Source organism: Phalacrocorax aristotelis, chromosome 19 (assembly GCF_949628215.1).
Source record: "Phalacrocorax aristotelis chromosome 19, bGulAri2.1, whole genome shotgun sequence".
NCBI classification, from domain to species: domain Eukaryota; kingdom Metazoa; phylum Chordata; class Aves; order Suliformes; family Phalacrocoracidae; genus Phalacrocorax; species Phalacrocorax aristotelis.
Genome location: NC_134294.1, coordinates 5,363,813 through 5,388,097, shown reverse-complemented (window position 1 = coordinate 5,388,097; position 24,285 = coordinate 5,363,813). Strand labels below are relative to the sequence as shown.

Below are 24,285 nucleotides of genomic sequence, written 5' to 3'. Positions count from 1 at the left end.
TGTTACAATGCACAACCCATGCCAAAAAGTGAGCTTCCATGTCATGAAACGGTACTTCCCACCACTCACTGTTGTCTTCCCAACCCCAAAATGGTTCTCAAAAGTTCTTCCTGCCTCTGCCTTAGACCCATTTCCCCAACTGAGCTAATCCCTCACCGCCTGCATCACAATCATCTAAATCATGGCCAGTGAAGAAGTGGGAGGGTGGGGCATTGTTATTTTTACCGTTGTCATGGATTTCCCATAACACACAAAAAAATCTGACCCTCCTTGCCATGAACATCAGCTCCGGGAAACCCAGGTTTTCTGCCAACTCTGCCACTTCCCGTGTGCATTCAGGGCGTCCTAGAAGCACGGTAATGAGTGAGGGGCAAGAGAGCAGGAGGCCACAGAGAGGGCAGCTGCGGCTGAGGACGGGCTTTGTGGGGGGCAGAGCCTGCATGCCGGCTCACATTGTGGACAGAGTACAACAGAGAAAGCAAACAGAGCGTACAAGGGGAATCAACAGTCACCTCAACAGCAACAGCTTCTTAAGGAAACATCATGGGTTCCTTATTCCTATCGTCTTGCATCTCCCCTCTTTTTTCTCTATTACCTGCTGCGGCCTTGACTGGCATTTCCAAAGGAGCTCAAGGACTGGCCCAGCTTTAAATTTTAATGTGGATGAAGCAGTAAGGCCTTGGCCATAAAAAATTGAAGTTTATACATTTCAGAAATACACATATTTTTTCTCAGTGAAGACAAAAGGTCTGAGGGAGTGGAAAGCACATGTCCTTGGGCTCTCCAGATACTTAGTTCTGAAAGTCTCATCCTGAGACAGCTCCAGTCTCCTTTACATTTCTTTGAAGATTCTGCCTTTAGCCTGAAGAGCAGGTTCCTTCTTTCAGTTTTCTGGTTTGGGGAGCTAAGGTATTCTGTTACCAAAGAGAGGCAAAGATTTCCAGGGTTCTGGAGACATGACACTTCACTTCTTTAGGTCTTTCAACAGAGCAACACAACTGACAAAACCTTTTTGCTCAAAACCAAGTGACAGACTAAGAAGGTTCCTTCAGGTGAATGCTGAAACATTAGTCACCTTAGAAAGCATTATTCACTTGATCATTGTTATTTACACATATGTAGCCAAATGTAATGCTGCCTTTTACGACGTTTTATGCTGTGGAAATGTCCCTAAATTGTGACTAATTTTAAGAGTAGCACTGAGTGAAGCTGCTGTTGTAAAGCAGTCCAGGAAAGATCCTCCCCAACCAGAGCATGGATCAGCCTGCTTTAAGGGCAATCATTAAATGAATCTCTTTTAATAGGCAAGATGAAAACCAAGATCTAGAAGAATAAGCAGGAGAAGGGAGGGACATTGTTCCTTGCTGCCAGCAACAAGCAACTCCTATTGATACTGCTGACAGTTTTTCACACTCGGCAGCAAAGGAATCAGGGACCATAGCCTTGGATAAAAGCTTGACTTGTAGACTTGGTACAACTAAAACCAAATCCTTTTGCGGAAGCCAAGAAATGAGGTTCATTATAGCTTAAAAGAAACGTTAGGCTCGCTGCTTAGGGAGAAAGCCATGTTTCTTTCCCTGTACAGGGACGCCTGTCTTTTTGCTATGTGATGCCTTCTGTAAGCTCTTCTAGGGGCGGGGGTATAAATCATCATAAAACCATGGCATGGCATATAAATCATAATAAAGAATAATGATACCTAATAAGGATGAAAAATATTAAGAGAACTTGTGTGAGAGAGAGCGGGATCCTGCCTGCACGCATACACACGCACAACTGTACAAACACAGACAGAAACGGTGGTTGTTACTGTTTTTCAAAGTGAACTACTTTTTCTCAGTGGATATTTTCCTGTCAACACATTGACCCCAGCCTCCTTTCACCACCTTCTTTTCCTACTTTCCCTGCCCTGCTGCACATGGAAGGCCAGTGAGTAAACATGTGCAAATATTAAACTGCTCAGAGGGTCATGAACTGGCATTACAGCAGGAGTTTAAAAACACCCAGCTCCCACCGGTCCTGTGTCTGAGTGTATGCAAAGCTTCCCCTCTGCTTTGGGTTGCTTTGTGTCACCTGAACAAATCAAGGAGCAGGTATTACGCTAATCACAAGACACAACTGTCCCCTTCCACTGATGCTTCCAAACAACAGGGTAACTCTCTGTCTACACTCCACACTACTACTGCAGAGAGCATGCCTTGAAAAGCAACAAAGATCCGAACCTGCTGGAGAGCTGCTTGGCTGTTCAGGGAAGATATGGTTCCCTGAAGGCTAAAAGAAAGTGCAGGAGATTTGCTGTTACTTCACCCTTTCTGAGCAGTTGCAATAAAGGGAACTCAGAAAGCTGCCACCTGGATAACTCTAAATACCCAACCTCATGCCACTGCAGAAAGAAAACTGGAGAAGAGAAGCAGAAATGGCGAGACAAAAGACCTCAAGGAACACGTGGCAGTTGTAGCAAGAAAACCGAAAGGAAAAACTCCTCAATGTCCAGCAGGATGCCCCATTCTTCACGTAAAACCAATGCATTTTTACATAAGAGAGACAGAAAGACAGAGCCACAGCTCTCCACTTGGGTAGAAGCAAGGAGGGAGGGATGAACAGGTAAAGACACAAAGAAAGAGGTACTGGCAGGTGAGAGGATTTAGATGTAGGTAGAATCTCCTTTTCTAAGCTGTCTACAGCACCTGGCAGGGTGCTGGAGCTATTCAGAAAGCAAGGAGAACAACAGACAGTAGCACCAGGCATTCTAACTAGTTTTAATACCATGCAGCTTTTGATAGACTTCTCAAATCCCAGGATTTATTAAGCATGGCTCTGCTGCTCCCACTTCTAAAGCAATAAAGCTGAAAGTGTCAAAGAAAGAGGTTCCTGGTTTCATCTCCTTTGTTTTGTGGGACCTTTTTAATCTGAAGCTGAATTTAGGAGAGGCTATGCTGATGGTTCTGCTGCCCAACTTATGCGTTTGGGAGGGTTTTTTTCTCACTGTTTTTTTTTTCACGCCAGCTGCACGAAAGTAGCAAAGCAAGCTGTCCTCTCAGACAAGGAGAATCCTTTGCCCCCACACCCTGCCCAGCCTCTGGCACTCCCAAGAACCATTGGTAACCTCTGTGCATTGCTGTGTTATTTCTGAACTGCATTTAAAACCAAAGGTGGGTAGAACTGGTTTGGTGAAAGTCTGTAGAAGTCTGTAATTACAACAGTATGAACGAGCCTTGTAAAAAGTGGGAGAAACCTGACACAGAGGAGAAGCGGGGAGGCCAGGGCCCCCGCTACAGGAAATCCAAACACAGTGCTATAACCTATAGGCATCTGCTACCCTGAGAAGCGGATAAAAACAGCACCACGAGAGGTTCTCCACCTGGAAATCATCCCTGCATGCTTATCCGCAACTGCAAATTCAGGCTGAGGAGTTGGGTGAGAGTAATCACAATTTTAACATTAATTTAGTGTAGGAAAGAAGGACTAGACTGGTCAGGCTAGAGAACCTTGGCCCTCTTCTGAATTCTCCAAGTTAGGGGAGCAAAATGGCAAACTTGCCCTTACCACCGTCCTGCCTTCAGGGCATCACCGCTCCGGTGTGCAGCACAGCTGTATGGGAACGGGGAGGCTGGCTACCTATCATGCAAGGCTTCACCCCTCTAATGAGGCAGATGATAGAAGTGGAAGCTCTAATTTCAAATTCTGCTAATTGCAGAACTGGATTAGTGATCCAGTTTTACTCTATACGGACGTGTTTGTCAGTTGCGGAGATGGAGGGAAATAAATACATGTTTGAGATCTCAGATGCTAAGATCAGACTAAGAAAATTTCCTAGTGCTTAAACAGCACAGCAGTCTAACTTCCTTCCCACGTCCTTCTCCCTTACAGGTAGGTTTGGACTTCTCAGCTCCTTGCAAAAACCAATTCATTTATTACCTGTGGATTAGCCTAAAATTTTTCTGTGTGTTTGGGTCAACTGATTCCCTACAAGAGCTTGACTAGACAAACCCAGGGATAACTAGTTTGCTAGTGCATCTGATTAGCCAAAGGAAACAGGGTGGGTGGGTTGGTACCTTTACAGAGCTGACTAAACTGGGGCTACTGGTCAAGATACATCCAAAACTATTTGCTGGCTGAGTTAGCCACTTCCATTTCAGGTGTGATGAAACAGACTTCCCAGTCACTGAACATTAGCAACAGAAACAGTACAAGGGAAAGATTGCTTAGCCGGTTAAATGCGTACTTAAAATGCTGATAGCCTACACTGAGATCCAAGAAAAAAATGTTTGTATCATTGTTATTAACAATAATAGAAATAAAACCAGTTTAATAACATGCAGGGTTTGATGCATTTCCCCAATACAAGAATTTATTAGTTTAAAGCCTGTGTATTTATTTGTTTCTCCCTCCTCAGTCTTGCCCCCGCTTCCAACCGTCTTGAATTTTTAATGCACACTGTTTCTAATGTCAGCCGTTTTTCTTGTAAAGGTTTTTTGACATAACTTTATATTGCTACATCCTTTTGTTGTTGCCATTCCCCATCCTTGTTAGAGACTCCACTCCCCTAATGAAGCTCGTCTCCTGCCAGGATAATAAAAGAAAATAGATACAGAGCTGAAGTGAGCCAGTGAGAGGTGTGTGCATGCGTGTGTGTCTGATTAGAAATAAGGGTGACACAAAATAAGTGCAATAACAGCCTGTTCTCCAGGGATTCCCAGGGCTGTCCCCAAGATCTGCAGTTTCTATAAATGGCTCTCTGTGTGTGTCTGTGCACGCGTGTGCACCTATGGATGTATAACACGCATAGTTTGTATGGATCTGATTTTATATACACGCACTGGCAATGTGGAAGGACATGTTCAGAAGATGTGTACTGCGGGTGCCAGAAGTAGGGGACATTCTGCCCAATTAAATAAATAGGATTCAAAGTAGTCCAGCGACTTCCTAGTCCCTAAATTCTGGGGGTATCCTCTTAGTGTTTCACAGTAACAAGTTGCTGATGAAGCCTGTTCCGTAGCTTTCTGGCTGTTGTCTCTCTTTTCTTTTTTCCCCCCATCCATCTTCATGAGTGTCTAATAAATGAGAAGGCACCTTACTCCTGTTGCCATTCAAAGGAACAAACAGAACTATTTTCACAGCCCAGGAAATGTCAAAGATCTCTGCTATTCTGCATGTAACACCCCTTTCTCCTTCCCAGCACTGAACTTCTAAAAGCACAGCTCTGTTAGTGGCATGTACACATTGGCATCTTTCGAGCAGTAACAGCCGCTGCAAGAAACATACTGTTGCCTGGAGAAGAGCCCCATCAACTCTTTAATGCCTTCCAGCCTTAGGACCAGCCCCTTGTGCTCTTCCAGGGCAATTTACGGTCTCACTGTAAACTATGACAAAAAAAATCACCGAACTCTACAATCCTTCTTTCTCTTCCGTCCATTGAGAATAAGAAACTTAATATTTCTATAACTTTCCTCAGACGTCTAATTACTTCTGTAGCTCCTTGATAACTAAGTCTCACAATTTCAATGTGATGGAGGTGGTCAGTGATTACACTTGTATTACAGTCTGGTGAAGAAGAGAGAACTTAAATAAGGCTCCTGGGAACACAGAACAAGGAAGTGGCAGTCAGGGAAAAACCTGAGGTGTTGTGATACCCAGGTCCTCCTTCTTCTGATATACAACATCTTCTGCTCAATGTTAATGCACGCTAAAGGCTATGCAAGACCTCTGTGGCTGATGTCACTTATCAGAAGAAACCTCCAAGCTATTCTGAGAAGCTCAATCACTATGTGTCAGTGTTAATTAGCCCAGACTGTAAAATTTCTAAAAAAAAGAAAAGAAATTTTGAAAAGGCAATAAGACCCAAAGCCCCTTAAAAAAAGATCAACTGCCATTTCAATTTATCCTGCATTCCATATTCCTGCCTGGTGCAGAATGCCAGCAATATTGTTCTCCTGTTTCCACAGCGGTGCTTCAAACAGATGCTTTTCAGTGTTGAAGGTGTGGAATGCGTCTCCTCTGCCTGCTGCTGTTAAGATGCAGAGAGCCAACTGTCTCCCCAAAGGAACTGGGAATCAGGCTTGCATGTTTCAGCTGAAAACTCCAGTTTCCTACCCCAGCGACTGCGGGGATGCAGCCATACTGGTAGCACTGGGAAACAACTAGGCCTGGTACTTCAGAAATGACGGAACTAACAGAAACAGCAAAGCAGTTCCGGCACACAGGATCCTGCCTCTCCTTTCCGACATGGTTTAGGCCCTTTGCAGCACAAGTCTTACCTAGACTGTCTGTAACAGCAGCGATGATGGGGGCTGGTATTGGTCCCTCTCCTTCCCATAAAAGAGAGCATGTAGCAAAAAGCAGTAATCGGAGAACCATGGTTTCTCTATAGGAAACGCCTCTCCCAAAGGTGCTTGCTATTAGTCAGAAATTTTGAAGAGGGTCCAGCAATGCACATGTATGGACCCTGAGCCCACGCACACTTACAGGTTACCAGTCCTCTTGGATGCTCCAGAAAACCAGATTCCTGTTAGATATGTGTGCAGCAATATTATCTTGGGGAGTAGTTTATTGCATACTCCAAAAGACACAAAGAGGACTGGGTCTCTAGTTGAAATAACAATGAGTAGAAGAATCAGTTTTGACTTTTTTCCAGTGGGATATCCAGCTTTTAAGCACATCAGACACATTAACATAAGGAGAACCTCTACGTATTTGTGGCTTTCAGCATCTGAAATATTTACATCTACAGCTCTGCTCAGGTGTTCGTAGCAGTGGCACATACTTTAGAACTCAAGAAAGCTCCGTCTATTTCTTCCTATCAGACCAATTCTAAAATTCAGAAACCTGAGTCATTATGTCTAGGCTTGGTTTACGGACTAACTCTACACTGAAAAGCTTAATTGAAATTTCAGGTGGAAATTAATCTAGTCACCTCTTGTTCCCTAATGGGTTTTGATCTACTTCTCCACAATGTGACACTTTCTGGCATGGCAGGAGTTGCCTGTTTTAAAGAAGGCTGTAATTATGAAGTCTACAGGGAACTGTAGGTCAAGGCAGAGACGCAATGACATAGCTCTTACTAGACCAGAAAAACAGGAATTACTAGGACTACTGACACACTGCAGGAACAACGACAGATCAGTAAGGAAAATACTTGCAGCATGCAAGATCTGGCTCTATTTTGTCCTTTTCAAGCTGTATTTTCATAGCTATGGAAATCATCCGACTAATTTTTATAACTAGAACTCCATTCACTGACTCCCTTCCAAAATTCTGGCTGCAAGTCCCAGAAGCAGTCTCAAAACAGGAACACAATACCTGCAAACTGATGGGGTAATCTAACCAGCAACTTTTTATCATCGGAATCCAGAAAAGCAGACTGGAGTAAAAGCAAAGGGCAGCAGAATTTAGGCATGCTTTTAAGGAAAAATAAAAATATTTGCACGTCTCTGCATATGCATGAGCAAGTATTACAACCAAACGGGTCTCAGTGATCAAGACCCAATATCAACATGCAGCCCAGAGATAACCAAGCGCTGGGAATGATCAAGTGCTGTTATGTCTGTAAAAGGACAGGTCACAGTTCTAGGAAGTACAACCAGTTTTGACAGGGCAGAGTAATCAGCCAGATCAATAGACTGCTTCATGAAATGGGGAATCCAAGCTCCAGGAGGGATGTGGCTCTGGAGTAGAAGTGTCCCAAAGAGGTAAACTCGTGTCTGATTTTCTCCTTACGTTGCTAATACCAGACAGGCAACACAAGTTGTCCCTCATACGCAGCACGTCACTGCAATGCAAAACATCTCTTTTTAGTCCCAAACTCTGTACCAGACCCTCATTCCTGCTCCGTACTATCTGGAGTGCTGTTTTGAATCCCAGCCCTCCCTCATGCAACCCCGAAGCTATGCCAAACCACAGTGGGATGTAGGAAGGGTGGTCTGTGGCACCCACAAATGAGACAAGAACATGAGACCAGCACATTCTTTTTCTCTCCTCACCTAAGGCAGCAACGCAAGCCCTCTACCCTTTCTCCCTGAATCCTCCCCCCAAGCCACTCTCCTGGTACTTTCATGCATTTGAGACAGACAGAAAGTCCTCTAGCTTAAAAAATGGAGCCTATTGAGTGGTGAATAAAGCTGCTGTCTGACCCTAACCAGATTATGCCTCTCTCCATGCTACACCATCTCCTCACAGGCACACACAACACACACTCACACAGAATTGTGCCAAAGTAAACAGGAACAGTCACGAGTGGGCAGCAGGGGTGTTCTTGATGCTGTGGGTAGCAATGACATCAGACAAGAGGGCATTGAGATGATGGATGTGGACATGAAAGAACATGTGTGCATGGAAGATTGAGGACTCTTTTGTCCACAAAAGAATGATGGAGATATTAGAAGAGTCAGAGAGAGGTTTGGTACGTAAGTGGTTCATTTTGGACCATCGAAATCACCTCCACTACCATGTCATCAATGTCCAAAGAGCTATGATTTTTTCCGTAACATGTCTATCCTTCCCCTGTAATTAAATTGTGTGCCTCTGCTGGATCCTGACATGTGCCTCTCTAGCTGAATTATTGGAACACCCTGCAGCCCCCAAGAGTCACAATTCCCAGATTATACCAGCTCACGAGAGACCGTGATCCAGAAGGTCCCAGGTACAGTCATGCTTAAAAACTTCCTTGGGGAGTTGTCACACTGAAGAACGGCAGAAGCACAAACAGCAGAAGTAAGCATTTGTGTTTGCTGGTAATCTCTCAAATAAGACAAAGTTCACTAAACTGTTGAACCTACTGATAACCAGGACAAACTGTTGAACCTATTGATAACCAGGAGAAAAATGGCTTGGACACTCTGATATTCCTGAAAACTAAAATGTTACATTGCCTTGGCAGTGGTTACAATCTATAATCCAAGCCTATCTATCTACTTTGCTTCTGGCATCATCTGCATTACCCTGTCAAAGCTTGGAAGCTAAATACGTAAGCATGATTCAGTGCCCACCCAAGGGGTTTGTGGGTGGCCTCCAGAACGGGGTGGAGTTGTGCAGCATCACTGGTTTACCCCTTCCTTTCTCACAGACAGAGCCCTGAACTCAAGCTAAGAGGTAAAGCCACAGAGTGTGCCCTCTGGATACTGCGGATCTCACTCTGGGATCACAATGACCAACGCAGAGCAAGTGTTATATTGTACCCTAAAATCCCCAGTTAAGAGCACCATTCCACAGAAGCCATTGTTACGTGCTCATGTGGAGCTGTGAGCCAATGCATGGGAGTCTAACAAGCTTTACAACAGTGCCTGAACACTCCAGATTTCTTCCTGGAGAAGTGGAAACCACTTTGGTGCTGAATGATCCAGGTGCTTCCTGAATGCTTCAACACGCGTAACGGAGAAGCAGGAATGGGAGGCTAATCTGACATTCATCACACAGACCCAGCAGTGGGGCCAGCGTGCCTCAACCAGAACGGAAGACAAAACCCCTGCCATAGACAGCCTGCAAATTCATGCCTGATGCATACTCCTTTTTTTGCACCACACCATCCAAAAGCAGGGACGACTGTTCTCACAGACGGCAGGACTCTAGATCTGCATTCTTCTGAATAATGGAAATATTCAAAAGTTAGTACAGACTCAGCTCATCAATTTTCTTCCTCTACTGACTTTGCACAGGAACCTTGAAGGCGTATACCATACACTTTGGGGAATGGGAGACCTCAAGAGGATACAAAAATTTTAAGTGGGACCCATCCTGTGTCTAAAGCATCCACCTCCTCTTTGTAACAGAACTGCACGTTTGCTGTCTTTCTGGACAGCATCTAACCTACAATCAGTTAACGGTGATTGCCCATTGCATCTTACACGTAGCAAGGTGCATATGCGAGTGCGCTGTTGAAAAGGTTTTCCGACATAAAAGGGAAAGGCCTACAGAGACCTCTTCCAAAGCAAAACCAATATGTCTGTCCCAAGGCAAGTTTTGATCAAGGAGAAGAAAGAGAGTCATGAAAACCACAATGACATTAAGACAAAACTATTGGTTTCACACAGACGGACTCCTGGGTGGCAGCATGAAGCCAAGAAAAGAAAGAATGGGTCTTTCATGGATAGATGGATCACAGAAGGGGAATATGCTACACAACCAGCAGTTCTGAAGGATAGATGATATTTTTCCCTTTGGCTGTCCTGAATAGACAATGGGACCAGCAGTGTTATGATCTAAGACAGACAATGGACACAACAGACAGAGGCACGGCGGCACTGTCTGCAAAGCAATTATTTAAATGGAGAGAATCCATACAAATATTTTTTTGGAGGGGAGAATTTGTTGTTGTTGTTTATTTTAACTGACTTCCATCAGGAGGGCAAAACCCAGCCCTGCTGAAAATTCCCCATTCACAGAGACGCTAAAGGACATGCAGCAGGTTCACAGCTGCTGCATAACACATCCCAGCCACCTATGATTTTAATGCTTAGGAGGTGCAGGCTGTGCTGTATTAATATGCAAAGTGTGCCTGCCTTCCCAATTAAATGGAAAATGCTATGATTAAAGGCAGTCAGAAGATATTAGATGGATAGTGCTGAACTACGGGCTTTATTTCCTACACATAGAAGCCCCACAGGAGTGCTGATGGAGCACATGCCGGGGAGATTACCAAAGGCGAAACGGAGCTGGGAAAGGAAAAATGCTTGAATACGTAGAAGGGGTAGAAAATGAGGAAGCTGTTTACAGGAGGACTGAGTTAACACAGTATCTCATCCTGGTCTCTCAGACATGGGCCCTCTGGGCCACACATATCTGGAGGGAAACCAAGCACCACTGCCCACAGAAACCAAATTCTGGCACATCATTTTGAGGGAAGGCCTCCGAAGCTGAGTGAATCACAGCCTAAGGCCCAGAGAGCTTCACAATTCATAGCTGCACAACCCCGAGGCAAAGCTCAGAGGGGACAGGCCTTTCCTACGCCCCCTCTTCCCTTGTTAGCATCAGCATGTTCTCCATCACATATCTGCGATGGGAGAAGAAAACACAGCGGAGAAGTACAGCATGCTGGATAATTTACAATTAAACCGGGAAGATGAGAAGATAAACCAGGAAACATTAATAACTGATTGGAGAGTTCCCTTTGCCTTGCTGTGAAGGGCTCGCTCTAAATCACCCACGTAGCTTTAACCCTCCAGGCTCTGCTCTGCATCTCAGCCCCAGGCCATGGAGCCAGTTCCCCCCACTTACTCTTCCTTCCTGTCTCTGAACGCTGCTGTCACTGACACACTCCGTGGCCGTGTTTCATGACTTGCATTTAATTAAAAGAGATGGCAAAGTCAGGTATATTTATGGGGACTTCCAGTCCTCACACTTACATTTTCAGTTGCTATGGGTTTCCTTCCAGAGTTTGCTCTTTTTCCCCCACCCCCACCACGTAATGTGCACCAGAATAAAGTCTAATAAATTCTGCTATGTAATTGGCTGTATATTTTAGGAGTCCATCTATCCTAGTGCTGTGAAAACAGAGGCCTTCAAAAAATTACTGTAAGGACAGAAAAACCTGGGGGAGGGAGTCTGAAGTGTTTTATTTCCTCAAATGATCGCTGCTAAACTGTTACAGGTACGAGGCTGGAGTGCTGAGTGGAACAAAGCCAGAGCCAGTGGCAGCTGCATGTCACAGGACAGTACTTGGAGGAAAGCATTTGCGATAAGTTGCACCTTTGTCCAAAACCAGTTTGCTGTCCCGCTTTGCCTGTCTGAGAGCAAGAGAACCACCTCAGGGGCTAAACTGAGGGCACTGCCTGCCCGCCCAGTGTGAGCTCAAGTGAGGTACAGATGCCTAATGTATATTAATGCAATAACTCTTCAGGTTCTAGTGCTGCTCTCACCCGCTAACACTCCAAAGACACTGAAAAGCCCACAATACTCTTTATATGAGCCATTTCCACCACAGACTCTCCTAGAAAGGTTGGTAAAAGGTCTCCACATTTCTGAGGAATACAGAATTTTAGCTGCTCTTTGTCTTTAGGGAGGGATTCATTTTAGCAGCAACATGTCCCCAGTGAAGCCACACAGAGGAAAGGACGCACATTACTTCTAGTCTGCCAGCTTAGCTCCAACATGGGTTGGCAGAGCCACGTATAATGATGGTGCATGTTAGTGACTTACCCTCTGAACTGCAGAGCTGGGTGTAACAGGTAGGATGCAGAGTACACTGGAGCTAGCTGTGCCTGAGGAAGGCCGCACTGCTGTCTGTTAGAACCCTTTTGGAGATAAAGAGAAAATATTGGTTTAGCACACTGCAAGAATATGAAATACTTCTTTTTTTATGTGCATTATCTAACGGACTAACACATACAACTGGGGAGTGTTAAAGGTGACATTTAGGTAAATGAAAGCACTAAGGATATATGAACATTGTGTGCTGTATTTGAGGAGGTAGCTCCGCTCAAAATATTAGAAATACTGCTAGCAGCTCCAGGTCATCGCAGGACTCTCTTCCACAACGACTTATAAAGAGGAAATGTGCATACACAAAAAAAAAATTATCTGACCTGTTCTACCAGCATTTAGGATGACACATCTCTACTGATGACAATAGAAATTGTCCGTATGCAATGACAGCACCCGCAGATGGGCCTGCTGCACCACTCAACGTGTTCAGCACTTAGCAGGATTTACTGGTTGTAATCTTTCTTCCCACAGCAAACTCTTCTGCATGAGCACCTGCACCTGATACCAGCATAGCAAAGTCTCCCCCCACATTCAAATTCCCACCGACCCATAGAAATTTCAAATGCCCCGTTCACTGGTGAATCCAAATAAAACACTGCAAAACAGGAGGGAGGGAGAAATTAGATATCCTCTGGGCTGCTCATTTAAGTAAAAGAATCAAAAACACATAAGAAAAGGAAGGAATTCAATAAAGTTGGCACATATGTGTTGTCGTCCCCCCAAAAACACACAGAACTGTACGCTTGAATGCCACTGCACAAACTCTTCTATTTCTCTATCATTTCTCCATGATGTTAGCAGAAGCTAACACCCCTTAATTCACAGTTTTCCACATTCTAAGTTTATGTCCAATGTTACTGTTATTTAAATGTCACCTTATTTTTTTTCTTCTCTCTCCTGTGAATTTCACACTGGGTTTCTTATTTCCCTCCATTTTTTAAAGAATAGTTTATTAAGGAAAGCTGACTGTACCTCCACTCCGTCTGCTGGAACAGCACTGACGAATAAAAAACCCACCTCACAGGAGACAGTTTTATTCTGTTGATCGGAAGTCTGCCAGCCCAATTTATGATTGGACATAAGATCTCCAAATCTGAATTTATGTGTTGTAGTATAATGACAGGTCAATGAGATTAAAAGTATGTTCATGAGAGAGCTGTAAGGCAATTTGAGTTTCATGGTTCTGTGGTGATTGGGCATTCAGTCTAAGAAAACCTGCGTTAATAAAACACTCGCAGTCCCCGGGAAAAATCTGCACATTATTCATTATTGCAGCCCGGCTGCAGTCGCCTTCACCAACCTCCCCTCACCATAAAAAGAGAGAGACAGAGCGAGAGAGAGAGGGAGGGAAAGCAACTCTCCCCCTCTTCCCTATTCAGATGAAGCCATCAGGGAGATAGTGCCATTGATAACGAATGGGCTGAATTAACAATAGAAACACTTTTCTTTCTTATCATATGGTTCACATAATCAAAAAGGGGAGGGGCAATGGGAGGAGATAAGAAAAGTAAGAGCCTCACATAGGGGTCTGCCCCACCAGCTGCAAAATATATGGACTAAACACAGACCTGCAGCTTCTAATCACATATAGAGTAACTCCTTTGCTGTCAAGGAACCTGTTTATTGGAGAAACACCGCCCTACAAACCTTAAACACAGGGCTTTAATGAGCCTTAGCCAGGTCACACAGGCTTGCATAGGTCATCTGAATCAGAGCAAACCTGCATAAATTGTAGACATAGGCCTTGCAGCTGCATTTGGATCTAGGGCCAAAAAGCCTTGCTGGTCAGAATACAGGCTTGGACTTCAAAACTGGACTGTTTTAGCCTGCAGGTTGGATGCAGCAAGTCCTGCAAACCTCAGGGTCAAAGTCAAATATCATGCAGGGTTGGAACCCTGGCAAGGGTTCTACCAAGGGTTGAACCAAGATTTAGGTTCAGTATGTTATCATGATAACTTTCAAGTGAAGCTCAGATCTTAATCCACAGTTACCTGTGGGCTCAAAGTTGTTTGCTTCTACCATTCCTGTTCACCCTGTGTTGCCCTACAAATAACTACTAGTTCAAGCCCAAATCAAATTCCTCATCTTGCTTTGGCATCACTCCCAAACTCCTAACTACTCGTACCTAATACAGGAACACTGCCACCCTTCAGATTACACAAAGCACCATATAAACAGAAGAGAACCAGCAGCAAATCCAAAAGTCATCGTCTTTCCTCTTTAAGATTTTCCATTCTTCATCAATGTTTCTTTTCTTCATCATCATAATAAAGATTTTAATTCAAGAAAGATCACAGGATGTAATCATTTGGTGGTAGGGAAAAAATGTTCCATGCTTTGTCTCCATATGGACTCTGTCTAAATAAATCAAACTCCTCATGCAAGTACAAGGCCCAAATTCACCTTGGCCTGATTTAAGAAGGGCTGAGAATCCACAATACTAGTATACCTCAGTAATTGCTGTAGGTGCCCAGCACTTCTGAGTATTAAGCACAAACACTGAAAAACTAGAGCAGAAGCACACGGAATGCAAGACCAGCAACCCTGGGGACTCAGGAAGGACGTGACGAAAGGAGCCTGAAAAGCAACACGGCCAACAGGAGATGACAGGGAGTTGTTATTTTTCTGTAGATTTCCATACATAAAGGCTCACCGTGCTGCTGTTTGACCATTCCAATCACCATGCAATGGAGTCCCAAATCGGAGATCCCCGTGTACCTACATAGCTGTTACTGCTGAAGGGGCCAGAAGATGCTTGTTGAGTAAACCCATCTCTGATAGGCAACGAGATACCAGGATGTTCTTGTTTCATCGTTGTTTAATCTGTTCTGTTGTCAGGCAGGGCACTGGGCCAGTAAAAGTTCCCATTGCCTCAGCTTCAGGGGTGGACTGCCTTCAGAATTTATACAAATAAAAGAAGAAACGAAAAGCGCCGGCAGCACCAATCTGATTACAGAGTCATTTATTTTCTGGTCGTTAATAATTTGTGCAATAAAAGATTGCGTGCCTTTCTGAGTTAGTAGGAGTTATTGGCACAAATTTCCCTCCACACTGGTGTGAGTCTGTGCTTGGAACATAAATTATTAGTTTCTTATCGCACTCCTCCTCATTTTTCATGCTGCCACAGCTAGATTGCCAGAAGCCAACCCCTCAGTCTCAGTCTTATTTTATGCTGCATGAGAAAGGCAGCAAGAAGGCTATTCCATCTTTAATTACACAAACTCACTTTTGCATTGCCTCTCCCCCAGCCTTCCTCCCCACCTGAATGCTGGCAGGTGTGTGCAATGTATTGTGTCTATGTGTATGCCGCTGTCTGCAGAGGTAGGCAGGTACTCTGCCATTTGCCAGCTACATTTCTAATGAAAGGCCTGTTCTTTGACAACAGTCAGAGTAAGGAAATGACAGGCTTCCACCATCCTGCCAGCTTCTATCAGATATCTATTTGGAATACTCGCAAGAAAGTTGCATGCGTGCATCTCAGTGCGAGGATAAAAGGAGACTGGAATTCATACCATCCTTCAAAGAGTAGGAGGAAAGTACTGGCACAGAATCGGGTCGTACACAAGATGGCTATATCCCTAGTTGCTGGTTAAGAAGTTTGAGTCTTGGATGAAGCTGAGGAAACGCTTGGACTTTCTCTTCCTATAGCATTAAGCAAGGGAATGATAAGAACACCGCAATGCTCCTCTGTAAAATGGATGCTTTACTCTCATCTCCAAAGTATCTGAAGTTCACTGGGGGAAATACACTAAGGATTAAAACTCATTTAAAAGCTATCAAAACACCCTTCTTGTTTCTCTGACACACAGCGCTGATATGCTCTTTAGTGATGTTAGTTGTTTTGTTAAATACAGCAGTTCACATACAAACCACACCAAAATTCTTGGCCCTTTCCATATGTCAGCCTCATGGTCTTCTCCATTCAGCATGTCTCTTTCAATTGTGTCCCAGGAACATTTGCACCAACATCTGCTTAACTTCAAAAGAAGTACTGACAGATTCAGACAACAGAGCGTGTCTGGCATCTGCAAACGTACTTGCCAAGGGCTGTGCAAGCCATAAGCTTCCACAGATAAGTGAAGTCAGGAGGTGCAGGAGCAGCTTTGCCTTCTCATCACTGAAAGACAACTACCCATCAGTTGAGAGTGCTTTTCTATGCAGCACCCATTCACAGCAGTCTTTGGATCCATGTTCTTTTACTCTCTCCTTACACACTCCATGGGCAACTCGAGTCACTCCCCTGGTAACAGCCAAAGCCCACTTCTCTCCCTCCCAGATTCTTGGAATGCCAAATACCTGCTGCATCAGCCGGGCTGCAGGAGGCCAAGACTGACTGTGGGGACTGGAGGTGTCTATTACAGAAGGCATACGTGCAACAAGCTCCAGTGGAGCCACAGGTTGGAGATCATGGGGCGTTTTATTCAGCTTTACAGAACGCTTTCTCCTGCCAATATGGCTAAGCACAAGCAGCCCTACCAAGGTCTGATGCTGTCTATCAATAACAGAATGATGTGACATGCTTAGGGCACCCCTGCGTATGTATGTGTGTTACAAGGAACACGTGTTCCTCCATTCCAAGAGGATTTATAATAGGGGTCTTGGGCAGACATAGCACTCACATAAAGGTGTATTGTCACTTCAAGAGTGATTGATGGCTCAGCGCTGGGCACGTCTCTGGTGATTATACTGCTTTGGTGAGTCACTGATCATTTCAAAATGATGCTTATGTCTACAGGGTAACATCCAGCACATCCATGGTTCACGCTATGTTCCAGATGTCCACCCTGAATTCTTAGGAGCTGCTGAAGGAGTGTCACTGGGGCTCTGTTTCACGGGGTTAATTTCTGTCAGAATTGAAGAGCAGCCTTTCCCCCCGCAGTACAGCTAAAAATCTCACTAGCCACCAGCATGTAATAGAGCTGCAGAGAAGCACACCATGCTCATCAAGTGTAGCAGGATGCCCACCCCACAGTAGCTTCGGAAGCCCATGTGCTGCAGAACACCCCCCAGGCTGCTATCAAACTGAAGTATTGCTCACACACAAAACCCCAGCCCACCTACCGCTATCTCACCGAGTACCTATGTTTGAAAACTCACTGCTGGCTCCACCCAGGAAAAGAGTGAGTCTATGTTGAACATGTTAATGCAGGAGGGACTACAGCTGCAGTCACTTTACAGCTGTGATAAGCATATTTAAAACAAAAAAAAAATGAATGTAAACGAAACAGCTGCATGCTTTATCAATTACCAGATCTGTCCTTGAAAAAATTCAAAGACAGGAACACCAGCATCACAGAACTCCTTCAGAACAAAGATTTATAGATTGCAGTAACAACCTCTCCAGTCTATCACAAAATTACACTAACAGACAGAGAAGAGAATCTTTACATTAGCAAAAGCAATCATTTTGCCTGTGTACATGCTCCTGGTTACTGGACACAAATCCTTGGCTTTTCCTGGATTCTCTCTCTACCAGATTTGCATATCCCGTGCTGCTTGCCATCACTACTCTGATTTTTTTCCTAGCTCGCCCCCAGTTTGGACTCTCCAGTTTAAAGCTGCAGACCAGGCTAGAAAAGAAAATCTAGTTCCTTTTGAAATCAAGGATTGAGATCATGACTGGAAGCAGATACTGAAAAAAAAAAAACCTGAGTGAGCAGAAGGTCACTTGGCTGCAGGAAGACCCAGAAATAAGGATGAAATAGAGCTACCAGGTTCAAACCCAGATCAAATGAGAGGGTACCTGAAATCTGATTCCGATTCACTGCATTTAAAAGAAAGGCCAACTGTCCCTCCAGGACCTAGGGACCCAAAATCCTGGGAAATTCATTTTAAGTCCTTGGGACAGGCAAATTTCTATCCTTGGAGAGAAAAATACCGGAAAGACAATTAACAGAAATCTTCTTAGGCTTTCAGCAGGCCCCCAGATTGTCTTGCAACACTTGGTGCATCAGAGGACAGTTCCTGAGTGCTCCAACAAGCACATCTTCACTCTTCCTGTGATCAGTTTTAAGATATTTATCACCCCTTTTTCCAGTTCCCAAGAGAACTCCCTTTATCACAACCTATTCCAAACTTTTTTTGCTGCCATCAACACCTGCCAAGGCCATGCTTTCTGCAAAATAAGTTGGCAGCATGCCACAGGCCGGACTTGTCATGCTGCCTCTTCACGGCCCCACACCTGGTGACATTTCCATGCCCTCCCCAATTCTTTGGTCACATCCCTCACTGAGACAGCTGGCTGAATACCAGCTCTCACACAAAAGATGAACCAAACTGCAGAAGTGTGTAAAACTTCTGGTGAAGCAATGACAAGACATTGAGGGAAGGTTACAATGGAACCCATCCACAGTTTCCCTGGGTTTAAAAGCAGCAGATACCTCAAGAAATTACTTGACAGCCAACATGGAACTGGACTTCAGTGTCCAGTTAAAGGTTAAAAGCAGGCTGACAACTCTTCAGCCAAGTAGTCTGGTTGCAAACCATTCTCAAACAAGTCCCTGGAAATCCGGTCTGCATCATTTGCTCAAACTTTGCCAGCTTAATCTGAATAATAACAGAGAAATGGCCCCTACAGGGCTCAATGCTATCAGTGTGGGACCAGCCAGGAAGCCACACACGTGGCAGACCCTTTAAAAGAAACAGCGCGCTTCCTATTTTCATATCTCAACACTAGAGTGGCAACACTGGCAGGAGTTCCTCAGTCACTCTCTTCCGAAGAGGTCAGCACTTCAAACAGATGTCCTTCTCCAGACCCCTTTCCCTTCTTTTTTTCCTATAGCCAGGATGCCATCGATTTCATTCCTGATGCTTCTTTGCACAGCAATAGCAACCATCATCTGAGGTTCACGAAACACTTGGCAAACAGTCCTTTCTCAGCTTTCTGGTAGTACTATGGGGGGCCAGGGAAGCACCAAACATGGGCAAATATTAGTCTGATTTCTGATGTGCATGGCAGTGATGTCAAAAAAACCCCATGCTTCAGGAGCAGTGCCCCAAAGTATTAAGAACCTCACAGAAACATCTTGCTATTCAATATTCCTGAATATTTCAATTCATAGTTGAATTTCCAAATCAACTTCTTATATCTATTCTGCTTTTGTTTTTACTTGCACAGTGTTCTGTTCAACCCAATGGCTATTTGCTGCCTGACAATTCTGTGCACAGAGATTCAAAGAAATCAACTTATTACCCTCAACTCATCTGTGGAAAAACAAAGGCACAGAGCAAGCATGTGGCATTTCAGAATCGAGAGACAGGAACAGCAGACGACTCTGCCTCCTTATACACAGGCAGCTCCACATGACCAGCCTGTTCTAAAATGGACTGTGCACGTTACTTACTACCTACTAAGCATAAAATAATTCAGCTCTCTTCCTTATATATAATGATACTTGTCTTAGTATTTCTAGCAGGGCAACTGTTTCCCCCCATTTCTCCCACCCTTTCCAGTCTGAGCTTTGCATGTATCTCCTGAAAAATCAGCCACTGTGCACACACAAGCTGGGTTGAACTTAATGAGGCACTCCAGGTTCAATAAAGTCCTTAATCTTTTCAGTTCTAGCTCTGTGCTTCTCCCTTCTAGGCATCTATGTTGGCTCCTGCGTGATCTTCATTATGGTACTACTTTCTCCTTAAGTTATAGCTCCACGGTTCCTTTCCCTCCTGCCTGAGGCAAGAGGCTAAGGGGTTAGAACTGCCAGGTTCTGCTTCCAGATCTGTCACCGAGCTGTTGTGACCTTGGCAACAAGCCAGGAAGGGGACATTTTTCAAACTTGAATACCTAAATTTAGGCACCTGTCACAACCTTATTTACCAAGATGATAAGCATCCATAGCTCTTATAAAAAAAGAGCAATAATTATGACCGTATTCAAAGTCTCATACTTCTGTCTCCCCTCCCGCTTTCACATTTCATTAATCTCAAACCTGCATCTCTCCCTTACTTTAACAGCCAAAGCTAATGCAAGCTTTTTCTTCAAACGCAGTATAACCTACACTCGCAGTTCTTCCGGAAGCTACACTCTACTGCCAACAAAACCTTCACAAGTATGCCTAAAAAGGTTAAATGAGAAGCACAGACAGTTTCTGATACCGAGCAATGCATTGACCCACCTTGCCTAATCTCTTCACCATACACCACCACAGTAGGAAATAGAAACCTCTTTAATTTTCCTCCTTGGGATCTACAATACTTTTAACATTCTCAGCACTCCAGCCAGAAAGAATAATATATGTGCTTGGGCTGTGGACTATTGCATGAACAAACAAAAATTTACAGAGCTCAGTTTCTACCTGATCTCACATTAGGTCCATAAAGCATGAAAGCTGAACCTTCCAACCAAGTACTTCACATGCGTGCCCTTCCTACAGACCTGTAAACCCCTCAGAAAAGGCTCTCTCTTAACCTGTATGGTGACTATGCACTTTTCTTGTAAGGAAAAAATGTACCAAAAATATGTACTACAAATTTGTAACATTTCAACATGCCCATTTGGTACTATCATAGAATTATAGAATCATTATGGCTGGAAAAGACCTCTAGGATCAAGTCCAACTGCCAGCCCAACACCCCCAGGCCTCCTAAACCATGTCCCCAAGTGCCACGTCTACACGTTGTTTGAACACCCCCAGGGACGGTGACTCCCCCACCTCTCTGGGCAGCCTGTGCCAGGGCCTGACCGCTCTGGCAGGGAAGACATTTCCCCTCACACCCAACCTAAACCTCCCCTGACGCAGCTTGAGGCCGTTTCCTCTCGTCCTGTCACTGGTGACCTGGGAGCAGAGACCAGCCCCCCCCTCACTCCAGCCCCTCTCAGGCAGCTGCAGAGAGCGAGAAGGGCTCCCCTCAGCCCCCTCTTCTCCAGGCTAAACCCCCCCAGCCCCCTCAGCCGCCCCCCAGCACACTTGTGCTCCAGACCCTGCCCCAGCCCCGCTGCCCTTCTCTGGACACGCTCCAGCCCCTCAAGGGCCTTCTTGTCCAGAGGGGCCCAAAACTGAACACAATGTGTGTGACTCCACAGGGAGACAAAACAATACTTTATTATATTGTACGTGTATGGTTCTACATTAGATGGACTTTGTGAGTAATGTGATTACCTCTTCTATGAAATCAAAATAGCTAGGGAGAGAGGTTTTACCCTAATCCTAGCGCCACCTCTGGGAATGGTTTGTCATGCATAATTACTTAACAATGGGAATGGGAACAGGGGGGTGTGTGTGTGTGTTCCTGTTTGCTGCTGGTATCTCCTCCATTAGCCAGAAATCGGGTTTCAATTAGAGCGGTGGCCCTGACCGCTGTCCCCCCCGGGGCACGGCACGGCACACCCGCCGCCTACGCACTCCCCGGGCGGCCGGGACCAGGCAGCCAGCGGCACGGCACGGCGCTCGATGGGGAGCGAGGCTTAAAAGAGTGATAGCGTGGAAACAGACACTTGAGAGAACAGCTGCACGCTGCAGAAGCCCCAGAGTCTCGCATGCACTGAGCAGTGCTTGCAAAACACGTGAGGAGGCATCGGGGGTGGGTGCAGAGTAACACGGGGCGCTCTGGGAAGCCACACGCTGAGCAGAAGGGTGCAAAACCCCATACTCACACCTGCAAGTGGAGCTACTGAACCCACCCATGGCGAAACAGTACTCAGGGCTGGAGAAGCACAGCAAGGACACACAGAGACTAGCAGGAGAGAGCAAAGCACACGGAGTGTGCATACCATACGTACTACTACAACACAGGTGGGCAACCTGACAGAAAAGCAAAAATAAAACATGGAAGTTGCACGTACAAATACAGTCAACACCGGCATGCCAAATACATTCGCAGAGAACACGGCACTGGACTTTTTTCTTCTGCACATGCAACCACAAAGCACCAACCTACGGGAATTCTCAGGGCAACAACAGAGAACAGCATCACACACAGCGGCCTCATCTTCATGAGCCGTCAAGATGCGTTGCTGGCGCACAGCACGGGGTATATACGATGATCAAACTGCACCAGCACAGAACAGTGCACCATTACGAGCATTTTGCACATCAATATTGGTGCTTTTCTGAATATTTTAGCAATGAACAGCTTCCATCCTGAGATTTTTCACATTCCTGGGTCGACCCTTGGACACCTAGGTACAGGTGTTAGACATAGGATAAGTCTTCTAAATTATCAAGTGCCACACTCCAACTAAGTAGGAAATAGCCTCCAAGCACTGGTGTTGCAGCAAAAGGATGAAGTCAAGATCAGAGCCCCATCCCTTCAAGCCACGTCTGCCAGAAGCTTCTCCTCACCTAGCAAGACCTTTCATGGAGGCAGGCTTTGGCACTAAGCATATAGTTTCAAGATTCAATTTCCCTGTTTATCCTACAAAAGGCTCTAAGTTACATCCATCCATCCGAGTCCTCGTTGCTACCCACCAGAAGCTTTGCAACATCACATACAATGCAATAACACAGGGCTCAGACCCCTGCGGTTCTCTGCCCGTGTCTGTCTGCTTTCAGCATGGGGGACCATCTTAAAGACAGAGATGGGTCTTCATTGTACAAGAGGTGAAACTGGGGCAAGCGTCTTATTCTCTTGTTCCCTCACATAGAGATGCATTTGTTTCCTGGGAAAGTAAGGAAGATGATGGAAGTTGTTTCCCCTGTGCATGTTCCTTTTTCCCTCTGTCAGCATTTCGCTTAATCAGAAGATCTGACACAATCCTACAACCAGCTAGTTTTAAAACTGCATTAGGACTAGGAGTGTGTTTTAATCACCACCTCGTCTGACCTGACAGGTTTCAAAGATGTCCTCCTTCTGGCTTCATTTTCAAACAGTTAAAGAATATTTCCTATTTAAGAGGAAGGGCTTTTTGTAGTTCAACAAGACAGTTAAAAATCTCACTCATTTATCATCACGGTCCCAGTTTCAATTTTGCCTTCCTGGAAATCATTTGGGGATGGGAAAGACAGATTGTATCTCAAGCCATGACATTTCAGTAAAACGCCATCACTTCTCATCACAAAATGATGGTGTTTTACCCCATATCATCAAGTCATCATTGAGGAAAAGATTTTTTTTCTCTCTTGAGTTTCCATTGCAGAAAAAAAATTAAGCATAGCAAGCTACAAAATATCTGACTAGACTCGGTCTAACACCAATTCAAAAATGGGACAAAACTAATCGAAGTCCCCTTCTACTTGATATTACAAGGATTGGGGAAAGAAGTAGTGTGTCACAAGTAACATTCAGCTCTAGCATAAAGGGATATGACACCTCTTAGAGTGGAGTTGTGGCCACTTAGCTACAGGAAGGCATTTGATCTCATTGTTATGCAACACATAGGAACCAGGCGGTGTGGAAGGAGCTGGTATGCCTGAAATATTTATCCTCAACTCCAAATATACATCCGGACTTCAAACTGTTCCAGGTCGCTACTTCAAGACTGACTTTCTTCAGAATGAAGCTTATTTTCAAAATCAGATCCTCTTTGAGGATACAAGTGAGGTATTTGACATCCGATTTTCAGAGCTGCAGAGCCTTTCCACAGGTTCCCATTGACTTCTACTGGAGTGACAAAGGTGTCTGGAGAAGGACTTGCAGGCTACGCTTGTTTCCATGCCAACAACCACAAAAAAAAGAAAAGGATTATTGCAGATACAGAATAGCTAATTTTCAAATGACAAAACTATCTGCCATTTAAATTATGTTTGCGTCGCCTAAGCGGCTAAGGGGAGCCTAATCCATATCGTGGAAGAAATACCTGCAATATTTTATTACTAAAATTTAAGTTGTTTTGGAATTACAGAAACATGAATGTCGTGGTTTAGCCCCAGTCAGCAACCAAGCACCACGCAGCCGCTCGCTCGCTCCCCCCTGGTGGGACGGGGGAGAGAATCGGAAGAGTAAAAGTGAGGCAACTCATGGGCTGAGATAAAGACAGTTTAACAGGTAAAGCAAAAGCTGCACGCGGAAGCAAAGCAAAACAAGGAATTCATTCACTCCTTCCCACGGGCAGGCGGGTGCTCGGCCATCTCCAGGAAAGCAGGGCTCCATCATGCATAATGGTTACTTGGGAAGACAAACGCCATCACCCCAAACATCCCCCTTCCTCCTTCT

General features: G+C 44.9%; 1 protein-coding gene across 5 annotated transcripts in view; it reads right to left on the bottom strand.

Moving 5' to 3' along the window:
• SAMD11 (sterile alpha motif domain containing 11) overlaps positions 1-24,285 on the bottom strand; it is a 188,869-nt gene that overhangs the window by 143,185 nt on the left and 21,399 nt on the right. For all 5 annotated transcript variants that reach the window (XM_075113790.1, XM_075113797.1, XM_075113796.1 and 2 more), the window contains one exon: positions 12,130-12,224. The gene's annotated coding sequence lies outside the window, so the exon portion shown is untranslated. The remainder of the gene's footprint in view (positions 1-12,129; positions 12,225-24,285) is intronic.